Raw genomic sequence first — 12,582 nt, 5'->3', positions numbered from 1 at the left:
TAAAATATTTTAAAAAACTGTAAAATTCTTTTAACACCTCCATCTATGACAAAAATACCCCTAATTAAAATTTAAGTGTAAACTCCATTCTCTAATTTTTATTTATTTTTATTATTAATTTTTGGAATTAGGTTTGCTTAGTTGCTAAATATTAGGGTTTCAATAAGTTTTGTGCTAATTCTTTGATATTCATTGTTATGGATAACCATGCTTAGTTTTACTATATAATTGTTATAATTTGTAAAAAAAAATTCTGTTAAATGTTTGATTTATTATATATTTTATTTGGGCCAATTTCAAAGAGTTGTTATTCATTATAGTATGAATTTTAGTGGTTTAAAACTTAATTTGTACTTGCCTTTGCCTTCCTTAGTGTATAAAGAATTTTTAAGGAGGGGTCCCTCTATGATGCTATAATGTTTTTTACAGCATTAATAATGTTTTAATTGTGTACCATTGGATTAAATCTAATGATATATAATATTTTTGTTAAAGAAAAAAAAAATAAAAACACTGGTAAACAGTTTGTTAACCGTTTAAGGGGTGGAGAAATTTTTGTAAAATCACTGTAACCACCCTTAGAGTTTGAAGCAATTTCACTTAAATAGCATATTTTATTTAAAATTACTTTTCAACTCTCCCTTAAATTTGTATTGTGATAATCTTTTCTAAATAAATCTTCCAAAATCTATTACCATTAAGTATAAAATATAATATGAAGTAGGTTATTTAACACAAATCAAATAAATAAATTATAATTACAAAATTTATATATGATATAATACTAATAAATAACACAACTAAGTACATATACTTAAGTAAACGTCATAGTTGCATTAATAAACTCATTAGTGAGATTGCTTGTAACTTAAAAACTACTTAATCACTCATGTTTTAATAAAATTTAAAATCGCATATTAAAATGTTCATTATTTTATATAATACTAAGACCATTGTATAACTGATCATAAAGTATATATTATTTTGTTTATCTTATAATTAATATTCTTACATGATAGAAATTTTAAGTTTTACAAGCCTATATATTTTCATTTTATTTTCAAATATCACTTTGTTAATTTCATAAGAGTTAAATCTAATATATATTCCTAATGAGTTTTAGTTTATGAATAATGAAAGATTATTTTATTGACATCATTTGATTGTAATTATAAAATTTTATGTTACTAAGAGTCATTACTTTTATTACGGTAATTACTAGTGACAATGAATAAAATATTGTCTCTAATAATATTTACGTGGAAAAAAATGGAAAGAATCATGAAAGATTATTTTTATATTTTTATTTACATGGTAGAAAATTATCCAAGCCTTATAAAATTTAACTTTCACAAGCTTGTTTTTCATTTTATTTTCAAATGTCAGTTTGTTAATTTCATAAAAGTTTAATCTAACATATTCTTAATTAACTTTAGTTTATCAATCATGAAAGATTATTTCATTGTTATTCTTTGATTGTAATTATAAAATTTTTATGTTACTAAGAGTCATTGTTTTATTATGATAAGTAATAGTGACAATAAATAAAATATTACATCCAATAATATTTGATGACAAAATGAGAAAAAAATTCATTGCATGCTTTTATATTTCCATTATAAAGACATGGTTTGGGATACTTGAACTTAAAATTTTGACACAATATTTGAGCCATTAATATCTTATAGTGTAATGGTTTATATTAAAAGTCAAAGCAGCATTTCATTTTGTCATATCCTCCGCCATTGAATTGCATGAAATTAATAGTTTAATTTTTTAACAAAAAATTAAATCAAAATATTTCTCACTATATATTTATATAGCCATATATTTTTTTTCATTCGTGAATAAAATATTTCTCATTTGTTGTGACTCATAGTATTACTAATAAAACATATATAAAATATTTTATTACAATGCCTTCTATTATCATTATTGTTTAGGTATTAATGGTTTGTAATTAAATTCATACAATACAAATTATTATAAGACTTTATGTAATAACTTTATATAAAGTATTATTGAAATAACATTACTTGTTAATTACATTTATTTTAATGCTATTAAATATATTTCTAATACTAAATGTAAAAGTAAAACAAATGTAAAATTGTAAAGTAAGAGGATTAATACATAATAATTTTAATTCCAAAATTATTTGTATTTCTTTCATTTTTTGACGATTTAAAATATTTATCGATTGATTAGATAAAAAATAATTTAAAATATGAAGAAATATCATAACTTGCAGATTACTTATTACATAATTACTTATTCATTAAAATTAAATTAAGGGTGAAGATTCTAATATTAAAATCCAATGATCCCATTATTGATTCTGGGATTTTTATCCATTATAATATAAATTTTCTTTTATCAAATAATTAAAAAAATATATATTTACTTGTAGCATGAAGATTACTTGTTATGATTTAAATAGCTAATTTTTTATTCACTATATCAAATGAATACTAAACATGAAAACCTTAACATCTAAGAGTCCACAACAATCATATTATCAATGCTGTAAAAACTCATACAATATTATAGAGAAATCCTAAACAAAAAGCTCAGAGAATAGGTATGTTAAATGAGTGTTAAAAATAATATATACTTCATAATCAATTATACAACGGTCTTTAAAATTATATAAAATAATGAATATTTTGATATAAGATATTAAATTTTATTAAAATATGTGTGATTAAGTCTATTTTAGGTTACAAGCAATCTCATCAATGAGTTTATTGATGTACCTATGACATTTACTTATATATATGTATTTAGTTGTGTTATTTACTAGTGTTATACTATATATAATTAATTTTACAATTGCAACTTATTTATTTTATTTGTGTTAAATAACCTATTTCATATTATATTTTATACTTAATGGTAATAGATTTTGGAAGATTTATTTAAAAAAAATTATCACAATACAAATTTAAAGGAGAGTTGAAAAGTAATTTTAAATAAAATATGATATTTAAGTGAAATTGCTTCAAACTCTAAGGGTAATCACAGTTATTTTACAAAATTTCTCCACCCGTTGAACGGTTAACAATCTGTTTACTATTATTTTTAATTTTTTTCTTTAGTACAAATATTGTATACCATTAGATTTAATCCAATGGTACACAATTAAAACATTATTGATGCTGTAAAAAAATTACAACATTATAGAGAAATCCTTTAAGGAGACAAAAATTATTTGATTTTTGAGTGGGGATTTAATTAAAAATTATCCTATTATGTAATTTTAATAACGATTAAAATTGTAAAATAATCAGAGGGGTTTTAGGAGGTATTTGGAGGGGTGCCAATAGTCCCAATTAAAATGATATGCTATATGATATGTCATTTAGTAAATAGTTGATGATTTTTCATAAATTCTAAATGAATTAATTATATATTTTATCAATGAATGAATGAATGTCACATTACTTAAAATGAAATTTTAGGATAAAAAACAAAAATTTAGGATGTTTAGCATTATGGATATGAATTATATGGAGAGCATGCTTAACTGGAGTTTAGGATTGGCTGATGTTTGACTTATTCTTTCTCGAATGAAATTCCACATACTATTTTCAATCCAAATCCTTTAAATTTACAGGAATAATTTAACAAGTGATTTTAGATTCATTTTCGAAGTTCTAGATAAATTAAACAGTGTAATTGAAAAAAAATCAATTGTGTAATAAAAATATTGAAAAGAAATACTTCGCTAAAATTTATAATATGAATTAGTATTTGGTATTGTATTATTTTAGAAATATGCGTTATCTTGTATGTAAAGAAGAGACATAATTAAAAGGTACAATGAAATTATTGTACCGCCACGCTCTTTCTTGTCGGCTAATTGAAAAGACACAATTTTATTTAAATTATGAAAAGATATTTATTGGTGTTTGTCTCCAATTGAATTGGTAATGGTTCATTCCATTCATTAAATTTAAATCTTGATTCAATTGTCACGAATGGAGATGTATCGTGAATGGATGTTGACAACCCAATAAACATATATATCTAGAGCAATGATATTTAGACCCGTTTGGAATTGATTTTGAGAGGTTTAAAAGTGATTTAAAAAATCTAAAAATTAATTTTAGTGTTTGGTAAAAGAAAATCAAAATCACTTTTGTTAAAATCAGTCATTTCTACCGCTGATTTTGAAAAGCAAGGAAGGAATAGCTTTTATATTCTGATTTTGAGAATCAATTTTATCTTTTAATACAATTTCATAAATATTCTTAAACTTATTACCTAAACCCAAAATTACCCTTATTCAAATTGGAAACAAAATCAATATTTTAATAAATTTTTATTATAATTCATCAATATAAATTTATTAATATCAATTTGTTGGTTGAATTATTATTAAATTTGTTTCACTATATTATAAATTTAATTATCAATTGTTTTTAGATAAAAAAATAATATATTATAAATTTTATTTTTAGTAAAAATTATTATAATTCACAATTAAAAATATTATATGTACATGATTTTATATGTATAAGTAAATTTTATCCTACATTATGTACATTTTAGTCATTTATTTTCTCTCAGTAGTTTAAAAATAAAATTTACCAAACGTCCACAACTGCTTTTAAAACTCACAATACTTCTGAAAACAAATTTTACCAAGCACTTAATTGATTTTCTTCACAGCTGATTATTTCTACAACACAGCTAACAACAATTATTTTAAAAGTTACAACATTCTCAAACTGGCCCTTAAGGTACATTTTGTGATTGCTTTTCGGAGGTTTAAAAGTGATTTTAAAAAGGTGAAAGCCAATTTTAGTGTTCGATAAATATTTTTAAAATCACTTTTAGAAAAATCACCCCATTCTATAATAGTTTATGAAAAGCAGGGAAGGTATAACTTTTCAAAATTTGATTTTGAGAATCACTTTTTTACTTAATACAGTTTCATATATATCTTCATATATATTATAAAAATCTAAAATTCTTCTTATTAATTAGGAAATAAAATCACTAACTTTAAAAAGATTATTAATATTACCAATTATATTGGGATAACAAAATAAAAAATAAAACTAATATTATAAAATATTTATTTTAGTTACCAATTATTATATATATACAAAAAAATATTTTATATACATATTTATAAATGTGTAAATAAATTTTATTTAATATTATGTCCAATTTAGCCATTTATATTCTTACAGTAGTTTAGCAGTAAGATTTAACAAATATATACGACTGCTTTTAAAATTCAGAGTAATTTTAAAGACAAATTAGATAAAGAACACCTACACCCCCAAAGTTTGGAAAAATGGTTAAAAAGATCCCTAAGTTTTCAATAAAGGATATCAAGACCTTATTTTAACCATAATACCTTTAACTGATTCTTTTCACTACTCATTATTTATACATCATAACTATTAGCAATTACTTTAAAAGTTATAACATTACCAAACTGACCCTTAGACAAAAAAATTTTGATAGAATGTTGACAAAAATAAAATAAGATCGAACCTAATTTACCTTGTTAATTAAAAATAGAGTAGTGATATTTGACCTCTCAAATTATCTAGTCAGCCCCACTTTTTAATTAAACCCATTTATTTTCAGAATCACCCTTTTTTTAAAAAAAAAAATCCTCTCTCACTTTCAGACACAGTCTCTTAATCACCACGGCCACCGTTTATTTATATCACCACTAAATCCATCATTCATCGCCAACTATTGAAGAGTTGTGGTAGATCGATCATAGATTATTAAGCCAGCAGCTTAGGACCTAAGCCTATATTAATTTGTATAATCTATTTTTAAAAAAATCTAAATTTAATTACTTGTATTGACTACAAAGTTCTGCAACCTATGAAAAAAATCTTATTTATTTATAACTAACATCTCTTTTCCTCACTAACCTGAATTTACAAGAGGCTGAAAACTCCTTATCCTCCATTCAAATTCAAAAACTGCTTATCCTCCACGTCTTCTACCAAATATTTATTACTTTTCATAAACAAACCGATTCGTTCTAGTGGGTTCCCAAAGTAAGAATCCTTTTTGGCCGTAAGTTCCTTTAGAATCTCTGGTTGTGTTCTTAGTTTTGTTGCATTTTAGAGCCGATAAGAAAGAAAAGAGGTTAAAAAAAATAGTTATTTTCATTTTTATTTTTAGCATATATAATTTTAAAAAAATTTTGGTTAATTGAAAAGCAGCGCTGGTAATTAAGAAAACATTTTAGTTTTCACTTACCTAGACACTTCGAAGGCAACTTTTATTTATCAAATTTTAGAAAATCACTTTTTATTCACATATAAGTCATTTGACACAAATCGACTTCTTTATACAGCTATCCGAGGAAAAAATTTACAAAAAGGTTTCGGCAAATAATTGACCAGTAATAAGAATGGCGAGTCAAGTTTGTTTTCAACTATCTCTCTCTCTCTCTCTCTCTCTCTCTCTCTCTCTCTCCCCTGGTTATTGTGTACTCCCTTTTCATTCATCTTAAAGTGGCAATATAATATCTAATTAGACGACCAACGAGTCATAATTCTCTCTTAAGTTAATTAATAAAAGGTGTTTAACGCAAAAAGGGAAAGATAAGCAAATCTTGGACATCAAATGAGTGTTATAATTAAATTATATGCAACGTGTTCTAGAAGTGTTCGATCAAATTTGTTGTACTATATTTTGTGTCACATAACATTGGTTTTATCATCTCATATAAAACATAATTATTTAAATTAACTAGGAAGATGCAACTTGAATGTTATTTTATTACTTCTTAGTACTGATCATATATACGCATGCATGCGTCGCAGCACAGATACACACACACACACACACATATAGGCACTTCTATTACAAAATCATGGTGATCCATTATGCCCAATCTTCAAGGCTTGAGCAATCGACTCTTTTTCTGCGCCATTGCAAATACAGAGTTTTTGGTTTAAGTCACAATGACAGCGAGAAGGATCACAATCAGCATTTGAGCTGCATGGGTGAGATAAATTCCTTGCTTCAGCTCCAAACTGCAGACCTGCATCAATAATCAATTAACTATGTTAAACTAAAAGCCTGGCGGAACCATGATTTTGGCTCGACTGGGGTTACAATGAAGAAACCAAAAACATGGATTTGGCTACAACATAAACTCAATAAAATTGACAGGGTCAACAAGGAGGACCGTAATGGACTAGTTAACCCTGTAATCTTGGGTAGGCAATAATTTCAAAATTGTAAATGCAAGGGGACTACGCATAAAATCTGCATGACAAGAGGTAATATGTCAATCCAAACCCTTATGATTCTTGAAAAATTTTCTGGCCTGCCCCTAATTTGAAGTATAGCTATAATAATACCATCATTATTCATGAATTTTGAAAAAACTTTTGGTAAAAAATGCTTTCCCCTCGCATGTTTTCTTAAAAGTACTTAAAAAGATATCTTTTTATTTGTATTATTGTCAAAGATAGCTATCAAAATATTTTTCCAAAAAAACCATGCCACCATTCAAGAAGTACGCTAAATAACCACACGTTGGAAAGTGATTCAAGTGTCTTGAGATGTGAAAAAGTACGATGATTTTAGAAATTATATTTTTTTTAGAATTTCAAACAAATACGACAAAATAATTCCACAATATCAATATTGTTTTGCACACACAGCACCAATCTTAATCCGGACAAATATATATTAGATAGCGAAATAATGCAGTTACCAGCTACAGAAACGAGGAGTGCAACTACGAAAGCAAACTTGAAGGACAAGTTCTTCATATCTCTTTTGTATTCGGGGATGTGTAAGATGACTCTGTATGGATTCTATGTTGCTTTCATTGTGAACTCTAGCTCTATTTATCATGTGAACACAAGTCACGCATATTAAAGATTTGAAAAATATGTTGCCAAAAGTTGTAAGGATAAGAAGATAACAAATGTTAATTTTTTTAGATAGATTCACAAATATTTCTTGTTATGGAATATGATTGAATCTAAATGATTTAGTTACCTAAATATGAATTATATGGAGATACGGGAGTACTTACTTAATCGGGAATGGTGTTTATACATTTGACTCGGCCATAAGTCCGTCTCTTTCGCGTTTGGACTTGCATTGGGTTGGCGTTTGTTTTTACATAATTTTTTCAATCCAAATCCTTTTATCTATCAGTTGCAACAAAAATTTGTACAAAGTGTTTATCACCCGATCACTAACAAACTATCATCTCATGATTTTCATTTTTTAAAGGATTGGAATTACACCGTGATAATTAAAGGAGAATTAACCAAGGATTTTGGAATTATACTCGAAGTCCTACATAAATAAGAACATGAGGTTATTGACCCAAAAAAAAAAAAAAAGACTCAATTGTGTAATAGAAAGATTAAAAAGAAATACTTCCCTAACATTTATTGATCCAAATTGCTGTTTAGTGTTGTATTATTTTTAAAATAAATGGTGTCTTATATTGAGGAGATCCATAATTATAAGGTATAATAAAAATATACCACATTGTCGAGACACATTCTTTTTTGGTGCCTTATGAAAAATATATAATTAATTTCATTCAAATTGTGAAAAGATGCACGCATTCTTTATTGTTTCAGTTTGAATTGGTGATGCCTCAATTTCAACCATTGCTTAAACTTAAATTTTGATCCAGTTGCTTAAATTTAAATCTTGATCCAGTGGTCATAAATGAAGGTGTATCATAAGAATCGACAACCCAAAAAAATTTATATTACTAAAATTAGACAAAACAAATTTTACAGAACGTTCATAAAAATAAAGTAAGACCAGGCCAGATTTACCTTTTTAATTAAAAAATAATTGAGAAATAGGATAAGATGGCCTAATCTTACCTCATTCCTATCAACCTTTACTTTCTTTAATGTTTTTCACTTTTTCTGTTTATAACCAGGGCCGAGTGGTTTATACAGTTACATAAGGTTTTTGCAATTGGAGTAGAAAGAATGGCGAGTCAAGTTAAGTTTCACCTACCTTTTTTTGTTATTGTGTACTCCAATTTCATTCATCTTATGCTTGTGACAGCAGCTGAGCAGCACAAGCAAAAAATGAAAATAGTGATGGTGTCCCACTTATCAGAAAATCTTGCAACGTCACAGAATTTCCCAAGGCATGCATATCAGTTTTTGAGTCGGATCCTCGGAGCCGAGCAGCAACTAAAACCAGCCTTGGCAGCGTTGGAATGAATATTTCGTATGAAAAGATCAAAGAGTCAAAATTACTTTCTGAAGGCACAAAAGAGCGCAACCGATCTCCGGACAAAGGCATATATCGATGACTGGCTTCTTAGCTACGATGTTGCAATATGGCGAATGGATAATCAAGGATTTCCTGGCTTTGACAAAAGAAATTCTGAGGATGTAAGATGGGCAGTTAATGTTTGTAATTATGCTGCCGGTTTTTGTGCTGAAAATGGCGTACAATTGTATGTTCAAGGGAACAAACAACTGTTTAATCTTACCGGTGCTGTGTTTGAGATCTTGTCGGTCTTAGTTGATCGATGAAATGCATTAACTAAAATGTTTTCTCATGAAGAAGCAGTTTATTTTTATTTTTTGATGCCCATACCGGCTGTTGGTATTGGTGTTCTCTTTAAGGGCTAAGGCGAAGAAATTAGGGATAGCGACGCGGATGGGAAGGGAGGGGACCGACATTCCCGTACCTATATAGTATGAGTAATGATATAGCCACAAATTCGTGTACAAACTTATTTTGTACAAACTGATGTAGCATGATAAAATTAGTTGAATTAAATATCTATTGCCCACATGATTTATTTCTATTATTTTATATTTTCATTCAACCAATGAATTAATGCCACGTCAGTTTGTATAAAAGTTTGTGGTTGTATCATTACTCATACTGTATATGTCCTTGTCCCCGATAAAATCGCTTCAGGGCAGGAGATGAGGATCCCTGAATAATAACAAAGGATCCCCAAAGGTTCCTAATCCCTGAATAGTTGATACATTTTTAGTTTCTAAATTAATTTAATCATATAAAATAAAAAATTTAATTAAAGTTAGTTTTTGGTAATAAATCATACATTAACATTAATCTATTACAAAAATCACACTATAAAATACAAATCATTAGCATAATTGTCCTCGTCAATCTCTATAATCCTACAACAAAAAGATAAAGAAACTACTTTTATATCAATAATGAAATAAATGATATGGATATAAATACCTAAATTAATATTTTTAATAAAACTATTTACATCTTGCGCCTCATGCTTCTCCTACTCCTTTTGTTCTTCTTAGAAATGTAGGAAATTAAGAGATGGCCGTAGGTGTAAAATCTAAAGCAATAAAAATAATATAGGCTATGTAACTCATAAGTGAAATATTATTAATTATATAATATAATTACAATGTAAAATAATCTCATAATACCATTGTAACCTCATAGTCAACTTTGATAGTACATAAACACCTCTAATGTGTTTGGATGAAATCTATTATGTTGTGGGTTCGCAACTCTGTCAATGGTGCTAAAAGTTTATTAAAAAACAACAATTGTAATTAGAATTGCCAAAATATCTCTAGCGATTCAAGCCAATATATGATACCTATTAGTATTTTTTTCCACCGACCCAAAATATTAAAATCTTCCATCCGTGGCATAACTTTCTCATCCAAATATAAATCTAACTCATTTACAATAGACAAACAATCTTTATCGTTCACATAGTCATCAAACCTTGGCTTATGAGAATCCTCTGTAAATCTAGTAGAGAAGAACTCGTGCAAGTGTAATCAAAGCAATTAACCATTGATGACCCATTAAGAATAACATTTCCCATTTGACAATCATCATCCACATGGATACATCCATTAATTGTGGTTAGCACTTGACACGTTTGCTTCCATAACCTAAAAATGTATAAAAGGAAATGAAAATGATCATGAACGGGTTCTTCTACTCCATCAAACTTTTAATATATATAATATTCAAATAATGTCCTTAAAAACAAAATTCAACTAATGTGATTTTTGTATAATTTTGACATGAGTGTCATCCATGAGAAATGATACTTCTTGGCCACTGATTATGGAGCGAAGAATGTCCAGAGCAGGGCTGCTTAATCATAGCTGTCACGATGTGCTATTGAGCTACGACGAGATAATATTGTTATAATATTGTTTTTATTGGCACATAGTCTACAATTTTTCTTTTTTTCCATAGGTTTAGATGGGATGATAACTTCACCTACTAAACACTAATTTCCAACCTATATAATTAATTATTCAAACTCAAATGACTGCAAGCTCAAAGCGTATTTAATGCCAGTTAAGGTGTAGATAGAGGCAATTAATACAACTATTAAGTAGTGAAAAAATGCGCTTACCAGCAAAAGCTAAGAGTGGAGCTACCAAAGCAAACTTGAAGAAGAAGGTATTCATATCTCTTTTGTATTTAGTGATCTGTATGATGGCTCTGTCTTGTACGGATTTTATTTTGCTTTAATTTTATTGTGAACACTAGCTCTATTCATCATGTGTGAGAGAGTCCTGCAGTAAAGATACGAAGATATCCGTACCAAAGATTATTTTTTAGGTAGATTTCTAAACTATTTCTTATTTTAGAATATGTTTGAATCCAATTTATTTTATTACCTAAATATTAGCTAAATGTAGGTACGAGAGTTATTAATGAGGAATTTTTTTTTTAATCCTGTTCCAAGGAAGTTTCAATATATAGTTTTATTTTTGGGTATAATAATCTCTTGAGTGAAAAAAAAAAGGGTGAGACTATTTGCACTCAAAGAATTACTCTGAATTAACACTCTTTTATTTTATAAATTTTTATTACAAAAACACCCATAGTTTAATTTACCATTAAGGATAATTTTGTGTGATTAAATAAAATACATTACTCCTTACCCTTTCACTCCATCAACATAAACCCTAATTTTTAGGTTTCTAATTTCTTTGATATGCTTCTTGAAGTCCACATTATAATCAATTTTAAACTATTATACCACTTAAATACATTTTAAAATGAGAAGTTTGGTTTTCTTCATGGGCTGCCTTGCTGATGCTGTTCTTGAAACTATCAAACTCAATAATTTTATCGAATTCTACCACCATAAAAAATCATACTTGTAATATCTCAAGGTTCCCATTTATCAAAAGTTAATATTTCATATTTGTTAGTTCCTAACAGTCACAAGAGCGTACAAACCAATTTTTGTAGCTCTTTTTTTCTGCAGTAGGTTCAAGTATATTATTATCAAGCATTTCTGTTTTTTTACACCCTTAATCCCTCATCATCGTCCCTTCTGTTGAACCTAGACTAGAATTACTATCCAATCAAGAATCTTCAGGATCTAGCTGAACTCTCTAATCAATATCTAAAGAAAGGTTAATCAAATTTAAACAAAAGAATCACCCAGAAACAGTATGCAAAGAACAACAAAATTAAGTGGTTCGGCTGGAGGCAGCCTTTATTCACTGAAGAACAGAGCAACAGCTTTGATTCAATAACCAAGAACAAGTTACAAGTTTAGAGACGAAGTTACAAGCAACAACATCGCTGATTTCCCAGTCCCTTAGA

This window comes from Citrus sinensis, chromosome 5 (assembly GCF_022201045.2).
Source record: "Citrus sinensis cultivar Valencia sweet orange chromosome 5, DVS_A1.0, whole genome shotgun sequence".
NCBI lineage: Eukaryota > Viridiplantae > Streptophyta > Magnoliopsida > Sapindales > Rutaceae > Citrus > Citrus sinensis.
This window is presented reverse-complemented; position numbering follows the sequence as displayed.